Source organism: Limanda limanda, unplaced genomic scaffold (genome assembly GCF_963576545.1).
Source record: "Limanda limanda unplaced genomic scaffold, fLimLim1.1 SCAFFOLD_240, whole genome shotgun sequence".
In the NCBI taxonomy this organism is placed as follows: Eukaryota; Metazoa; Chordata; class Actinopteri; order Pleuronectiformes; family Pleuronectidae; genus Limanda; species Limanda limanda.
The window spans coordinates 77,501-83,992 of record NW_026870453.1 but is presented as its reverse complement, the minus strand read 5'-3'; the positions used below and the strand labels follow the sequence as shown (position 1 = coordinate 83,992).

Genomic DNA, 6,492 nt, shown 5'->3' with positions numbered 1-6,492 from the left:
TGTGTGAATATTTACAGATGAATGTCTTTTGTATATATAAATTGGTATTTTTGATAATAAAAAAAAAAAAAAAAAAAAAAAAGCACGCCCGATCTCGTCTGATCTCGGAAGCTAAGCATGGTCGGGCTTGGTTAGTACTTGGATGGGAGACCGCCTGGGAATACCAGGTGCTGTAAGCTTTTTCGAATTTGCTTTGCAACCAGCTGAGGGAACGGTTGCTGCTGCTTTAAAGGAGAAACATCTTGGAAAGAGCAGGAAAGACTCACCATCAAAGAAAACAAGGATGTGGAACCCTGACATTATTACTGATGGAAATGATTGATAATTGTCATGATTTGATGATGGTGGTGGTGGTTCACATGTATAAATAAGGTATTGTGGGTTGAGTCTTTCGCTTACGGCCATACCACCCTGAGCACGCCCGATCTCGTCTGATCTAGGAAGCTAAGCATGGTCGGGCTTGGTTAGTACTTGGATGGGAGACCGCCTGGGAATACCAGGTGCTGTAAGCTTTTTCGAATTTGCTTTGCAACCAGCTGAGGGAACGGTTGCTGCTGCTTTAAAGGAGAAACATCTTGGAAAGAGCAGGAAAGACTCACCATCAAAGAAAACAAGGATATGGAACCCTGACATTATTACTGATGGAAATGCTTGATAATTGTCATGATTTGATGATGGTGGTGGTGGTTCACATGTATAAATAAGGTATTGTGGGTTGAGTCTTTCGCTTACGGCCATACCACCCTGAGCACGCCCGATCACGTCTGATCCCGTTCAGGTGCGCAAGCAGGAAGTGAGCAGAGAGCAGAGAGCAGTCGAGTGTTTGTTGGGACCGCGTGTGCTTGTGAGGCATAAGGTGCATTTGTGATAGTTTTATGTGTGATTCATTTCCCCTGCAGCCTGGCTGTTTGGGGGATTGTTTCATACTTTCTGTGATTGGATGGATAATTTGATAAATGACAAAATAGAAGGTAAGGCCACTTTGATTAATGCAGAACCCGAGATTGATTATGCTTCTAGTGATTGGAGGGAAGAACTTGTGAATGAAAACATGGAAGTTAAGAACAGTTTGGCACATGTAGAACGGGAGAATGATTCTGGAAATATTGAAGCCAGCGAGAAAGGAATAACCCAGGAGATCAATTCCGTTATTAGGCCTATTGATAAAGCAAGCATGGTGAATGGTAGGAGAGATAAAGAGAGACAGGGAGAAAGTGAGGGTGATTGTGGCTATAAAAAGGAGCTGACATTGATTGTAGAGCCCGTCGGTGAAGATCACATTACCATGATGGAACTGTTGCGGGAAATCAAGGAAAAGTGTGGGATTGTTCTGGCATGCAGGGTCAAAAGTAACAACACTTACGAGATCACCATGCAGGAGGGAAAGGGCAAGACAAGGTTATTAGATGGCTTCAAAATCGAAAACACTCGGGTGACTGCCAAGGAAGTTCGCAGCAATGAAATTGTTGTTTCATTTCTAAACTTGCCATCTTATATCACTGATGCTGAAATTAGGCAGAAACTCTCAACGTGGGGTGTGAGGGCGATTTCGCCCATCAAAAGAAGGAAATGGCCTGGGACAGACGTGGTGGACGGGACAAGGTTCTGTAAAGTACAATTTACTGAACTTGTACAGTCGCTGCCCTACTCAGCAAAGTTCGAGACACTAGACGGAGGGGAGTACTTCCGTGTAATTCATGACAGGCAGGTGAAGGTCTGCAGGCTGTGCATCCAGCCAGGACATATTTTGAGAGAATGCCCAGACTTCACCTGTTATAAATGCAAGCGCCAGGGACACTATGCTAGGGAGTGTGACTTGCAGGGGGGGAGGCGCGGAGAGGAGAGGACGGTGGACGCGGAGCCAGCCGGCGGCGACGAGAGCGTTTCCTGGTCCGAGGAGGAGCAACGACAGCAGGACGAGGACACCGGAGCTGCCAGCGGGGGTGAAATTACCCCATCCACCATCGGCAGCAGTGCGGATGGAGTGTCCGGTGAGACGGGTTGCGTGACGGGAGGAGCATCCGGGCAAAGTATGGAGGAAGGTGCTAGCAAAGCGCCCAAAACTCCCTCAGCCCGGGCGAGTGAACGAAGAGGCGACCGACCAGGAGAGGTGGAGGCCCCGGATTGCAGTGAGGCTCCAAGGGGCGGCGGGGCTGCTGCTGCTGCTGCTGCTGCTGCTGCTGCTGCTGCTGCTGCTGCTGCTGCTGCTGCTGCTGCGACTGCTTCACCTAAGGAGCCAGACGATTCGAGCATGGAGGTGGTGGAGGCAAGAACATCGGGAGAAGGAGAGTCGATGGACTACGAGGCGGTGAAAGCCAGCAGGAAGAGAATGAGCAAAAAGAAGGACAAAAGGGTGCCAAAAGAGCGGAAGGTATGAACAATCGAGCATCTCTGGAAAGCTGTGTTTTTCTTTTCACCATTACTATGGTCATAATAACATCCTTAAATGCAAACGGCCTGAGGAACATGATCAAAATAGAAAGAACGATTGAACTCTGTAAATCTGACATACTGTGCCTTCAAGAAACGCATTGGGATAATGAACTTGTGGAAACCCTTGGAAAGATTTGGAAAGGGCCCATATTTATAGACAATGGGAGTGCGAGGGCATGTGGAGTGGCAATCCTTGTCAAAGAGAGGTCTGTTAGTGGTGTCAAGCAAACCTTTTGTGGAGGGAATGGACGTGTGATAGCGATAGAATTTGTCCACAATAAAAACACATACAAATTAATCAATATCTATGCACCAAACGTGGAGGAACTGAGAAAGGGTTTTTTTGAGGACTTGGAGGTTCTGTGCACGGGAGATTGTATGATGGTTGGTGACTATAATGTAAAATTATCAAGACTAGATTATTCAAATAATGTAAAATACAGGTATGATGGGTCAAGGAACTTTTTGAAAAGCATGATGGCAGAACACAAAATGGTGGACGTATGGAGGGAGGAAAATGCAGAACGAAAAGTGTTTTCGCGGAGGCAGGTGGTTATGGGGACCCTTAGACAGAGTAGAATAGACCTCGTCCTAGTTAAGGAAAACATTGTCAGCCAAATAAAAGAGGTGAAATATAATTTTACCACTCTTAGTGATCATGCAATCCTGTCGCTGAGGTTAAGGGACGTATGTATAAGGAATGTAGGTGGAGGAATGTGGTGCCTAAACAACAGCTTATTAAGAGAGGATTCATATAAAGAGATGATAGCAAAATGTATCAAAGAAGAAATAGAGAACAGATTAAACAAAGATAATATTTGTATTTGGTGGGAAAATTTGAAAGAAAAAGTTAAAAAGAAAAGCATATACTATTCCAAGCAAAAGAACTTCAGAATGGATCAGGTAGAGAAAGAGATACAAAATAAATTAAACGAAGAAGCAGGGAAAGCAGACAAAGATGGAAATTATAATATACAAAATTATCTGGAGTTGAGAAGGCAACTAAAAGATTGTGAGAAAAATAAATGTGATGGGGCGATAGTAAGGAGTAGAGTACAGTATGCTGTAGAGGGGGAAAGGTGCACAGCGTACTTTCTAAACCTGGAAAAAAATAAGCAGGAAAAAAATTATATAAACGAACTACAGAATGAAAATGGGGAGAAGGTAAATGATTTGGTTAGCATTTTGAATACAGTGGAAGGCTTCTATAAAAACTTGTATAAAAAAGGGAATGCAGAAAAAGTATGTATTGATGAGGTCTTGAGTGGTGTGGATGCAAGGATATCAGCAGACGAGCAAGACATGTGTGACAGAGAGATTACAGTAGAAGAAATACAAATAGCAATTAAAAATGCAAAAAACAATAAAAGCCCTGGTTCAGATGGCCTTAGCAGTGAATTCTACAAAGAGTTTGCTGATGTGTTGGCACCCATACTGCTAATGGTATATCAAAGCATGGAAGAGGGACAACTGGTTCCAGAATCCATGGCTACTGGGGTAATCACAATATTATTTAAAAACAGGGGGAGTAGGTTGGAGTTAGGGAATTATAGGCCAATTAGTTTATTGAATAGTGACTATAAGATATTAACAAGGGTTTTAGCGTATAGGATTAAGAAGGTAATGGGAGGAATAATATCACCGACACAGGCATATAGTGTCGAAGGGAGAGACATAGCAGATATAATAGGGACAGTGAGGGACGTTGTTAGGCACATGAAAGAACAGTCTGGGATTGTGTTGAGTGTAGATTTGAATAAGGCTTTTGATAGAGTGGAGCATGAGTTCTTGTTTCGGACTATGAAAGAATTTGGGTTTGGGGATAGAATAGTGAGTTGGATCAGGCTGCTGTATAAGGAAGCTAAGAGTAGGGTCAAATGTAATGGTCTGATGACAGACACCTTTGCTTTGGAGAGGTCAGTGAGACAGGGCTGTCCTTTATCAGCACTGTTGTATAGCATGTCTATTGAACCCTTTGCTGTCCTTATAAAAAAGGATAGTAATATAAAAGGAATACAAATACCAGGTGAGAAAATTAATATAATTCAACAATATGCGGATGACATGACAATAACAGTAGAAAATATGGACAGCATCAATATAATTATGAAACACATGGGAACATATGGGAGGGCAGCAGGGGCTAAAGTGAATATAGAAAAATCGGAACTAATGTGTATAGGTCAGGAGGGGGATAGGGTTGACAGTATGATTGCATTTAGAGTGGTGGACTGCATCAAAGTTTTAGGAGTAAACATAGGTCCAAACGAAAAGGAAGCAAGAGATATCACTTGGACAGGAGTGATAAATAAGATAAAACACACTTTAAATGCATGGAAGCAGAGGAAATTGAAATTAAAAGGTAAGGTAATAGTTGTTAATTCCTTATTATTATCCAAATGTGTGTATGTTTTGGGCGCACTAGATCTTCCGGTATGGGTTCTATCCGAATTAAATCAGCTGACTTCAAACTTCTTGTGGGATGGGAAGGGTGTGAGGATATCCCACAAAACGTTGATAGCAGGGTACAGTGAGGGAGGGTTAAAACTGGTGGACATTGACACAAAACGTAAAGCACTGAGGGTTAAAACAGTGAAGAAGTATCTCCATGATGTGAATGACTATGGGTGGAAACAATTCTTTAAAATGTATGTTCAGATGGCTGGTAGATGTGGAGAGAATAGTCTGCTTATGGTTTTGAAGGAACCAATGTATGAAAAAGTGCCTTCTTTCTACCAAGAGGTGTTCAAAGCGTGGGGAGAATTCCTACCCAACATATCATACAACTGTAGTAATGTAACCGAAGTAATGAATAAACCCGTTTTTCTCAATCCTATAATACAGCATAACAACAAAATGCTATACAATAAGGTTTTCATGGATGCAGGAATTAGGCAAGTAAAGGACATGGTCTATGAGTTTGTGCCTGGGTTTCTGCCTGGGCAGGCAATGGTAGACTGCGTAAGAGAAGGGGATGAGGATGCTAGGAGAGATATGATTGTAAAAATGTATGATATAATTAAGGGGAGTATGCCTGTAGACTGGAGGTATTTGATTGAGAGAGAGTGTGTGAGGACAGGGGATGGACCCTTACCTAAACTAGTGTTTGTTAAAAATTATGCAAATAAAGAGTTTAAAGAATTAAAAGTAAAAAACATATATTTAGAACTGATAGCGAAACTGCTGAAAAGACCGGCATCAGAACAAATGTGGGAGAGGGTTCTGCCAGGTATGAATGTACAGTTGATATGGGAAAACCTCCAAATCAAATATAATGCAATAGAATGTGAAAACAATGACTTCATGACGAGACACAACAGGATCTATGTAAACACGGTGCTGCATCAGATTAACAAAAAGAACAAAAGAGAATGTGACGTGTGTGAAACTGAGCCAGAAGACTTGTTACATATATATATCCGATGTGAATGTCTACGTAGTTTTGTTTTGAAGTTAAAAGATATGCTGTTTAAAAACTGGGAAAAGGGTTTTGTAAAGGCATATGAATGGAATAAAATGTTGCTGTTTGGAGTAAATGGGAAAAGGAAAGATGTGAATGTTCGTTTGTTTAATTTTGTGTTAAGCCACGTGAGGTATGCTATTATGTCAAGAAGGAATCTTGCTCATTTTGAGGGGAAAAAGGTGCATGTGTGGGATTTGTTTGAATCGGTTGTCAGGAGAAATGTGGGTTTGATCTTTAAATATGGTGCTGAGGACTTTGCTGAATGTTTTATTGACGGGTGTGGCTTTATATCTGTAACATCGGAAGGGAAACTAGCATTTAATTTCTGAGTGTGCCTCTATGTTTATCAGGCGCACGTGTTATTATTAAGTGATTTATTTTTCTTTCTTTTTTTTTCATTTTTTGAGTTTTGTTATCCCTTAACATGAATGTGATTCCTGTGTGTATGTCATTGTTTTGTGTGAATATTTACAGATGAATGTCTTTTGTATATATAAATTGGTATTTTTGATAATAAAAAAAAAAAAAAAAAAAAAAAAGCACGCCCGATCTCGTCTGATCTCGGAAGCTAAGCATGGTCGGGCTTGGTTAGTACT

At 41.5% G+C, this 6,492-nt stretch overlaps 1 non-coding gene across 1 annotated transcript; it reads left to right on the top strand.

The window, feature by feature from the left end:
• Nucleotides 1-393: 393 nt before the first annotated feature.
• On the top strand, nt 394-512 carry LOC132997283 (5S ribosomal RNA). The gene has a single exon (XR_009677360.1). It is a non-coding gene; the product is annotated as a 5S ribosomal RNA (ribosomal RNA).
• Nucleotides 513-6,492: the final 5,980 nt, after the last annotated feature.